Here is a 2,196-nt window from a genome sequence, read left to right as displayed (position 1 = left end):
ATTCAAACAGTGTGAGGGATCAGACCTTCATCATCATCATCATCATCATCAGACATTCAAACAGTGTGAAGGATCAGACCTTCATCATCATCATCATCATCATCAGACATTCAAACAGTGTGAGGGATCAGACCTTCATCATCATCATCATCAGACATTCAAACAGTGTGAAGGATCAGACCTTCATCATCATCATCATCATCAGACATTCAAACAGTGTGAGGGATCAGACCTTCATCATCATCATCATCATCATCAGACATTCAAACAGTGTGAGGGATCAGACCTTCATCATCATCATCATCATCATGATGACCGAGGAGACACGAGAGCTGACTTCACGGAAGTCTTTTCACTGACAGACACGCCCCCTTCTCGTATATCACTCACTGATTGGACGCTGCACAGGATCAGACTTCAGTGAAACAGAGTTTAATAGGGGAGAAAAGAGGGAGATTAAAAAGACGCTTCACTTCCGTGAAGTCAACTCTCGTGTCTCCTCGGTCATCGCTCCTCGGATCAGCCTCCTCTCTCCTCCATCCTCTCTCCTCCGTTCGCTATAAGAGCTTTGATCCTCAACATGGCGGCTTTGGAACTACTTCCTGTTCGGCCGAGGAGACTGCAAATAAGGGAAGTGAGACACAGCCTGATCGTCGGGTCACTGTGCTCGTTTACATCGAGGTTGGAGAGCGAGGAGAGCAGGAGCTACAGCACCACCTAGTGGTGGGAGGCAAAAAAGAAAACTACAAAGACTCTGCTGCTGATGTTTGAATATTGAGTGTTTAATGTCACACTTCCTGCAACAAACAAAGACGCATGAAAAGCGATTCAAAGTAACATCAAGTATGATTAAATAACATGATTGAACAACAGACCAAGTGAAAAAAACTAGTGAAAAATAACATCAACAGGAAGACTGAGAAGCCAGCTCGACCCCCTTAGACCGAAGTCTGGACTGTTAGGAGGTCTGGTCCTGCAGGTCTCAGGTCAGTGAGGAGTTCATGGATGTAATGCAGAGTTTCGTACCGACATGTCGGGCACTGAGGCGAGGGGGCGGGGCGTGGCAGCAGTCGATGCGAGATGAATGTTTTAGTGTTGAGCTCACTGTCGGAGATAATATTTGTGATGAGGGGCCAAGCGGGGGCGGGACCTGATTTCGGAGGTGCTCGATCTGATAATGAGCAGGGTCAGGGCTGGAGCCTGTAACGTGTACAAACTGATGCCACACGTTGCTGTTCTGGATTAAACTAAAGTGACTGTCAGGACGAGGATTAGAGTTTCTCTCAGACTAAGATCAGGTGAATCCTTCAAAGAGGCAGGTTCACTTCTGCCTCGTAGTTTGAGAGGGAGCATGGACTACTTGAAGACCTGCATGTGATGCACATGGACTACTTGAAGACCTGCATGTGATGCACATGGACTACTTGAAGACCTGCATGTGATGCACATGGACTACTTGAAGACCAGCATGTGATGCACATGGACTACTTGAAGACCAGCATGTGATGCACATGGACTACTTGAAGACCTGCATGTGATGCACATGGACTACTTGAAGACCAGCATGTGATGCACATGGACTACTTGAAGACCAGCATGTGATGCACATGGACTACTTGAAGACCTGCATGTGATGCACATGGACTACTTGAAGACCTGCATGTGATGCACATGGACTACTTGAAGACCAGCATGTGATGCACATGGACTACTTGAAGACCTGCATGTGATGCACATGGACTACTTGAAGACCAGCATGTGATGCACATGGACTACTTGAAGACCTGCATGTGATGCACATGGACTACTTGAAGACCAGCATGTGATGCACATGGACTACTTGAAGACCAGCATGTGATGCACATGGACTACTTGAAGACCAGCATGTGATGCACATGGACTACTTGAAGACCTGCATGTGATGCACATGGACTACTTGAAGACCTGCATGTGATGCACATGGACTACTTGAAGACCTGCATGTGATGCACATGGACTACTTGAAGACCAGCATGTGATGCACATGGACTACTTGAAGACCAGCATGTGATGCACATGGACTACTTGAAGACCTGCATGTGATGCACATGGACTACTTGAAGACCTGCATGTGATGCACATGGACTACTTGAAGACCTGCATGTGATGCACATGGACTACTTGAAGACCAGCATGTGATGCACATGGACTACTTGA

The sequence above is a fragment of the Symphodus melops genome, assembly GCF_947650265.1.
Source record: "Symphodus melops genome assembly, chromosome: 11".
Taxonomy (NCBI): domain Eukaryota; kingdom Metazoa; phylum Chordata; class Actinopteri; order Labriformes; family Labridae; genus Symphodus; species Symphodus melops.
The sequence above is the reverse complement of the archived record's forward strand: the minus strand, read 5'-3'. Positions refer to the sequence as shown.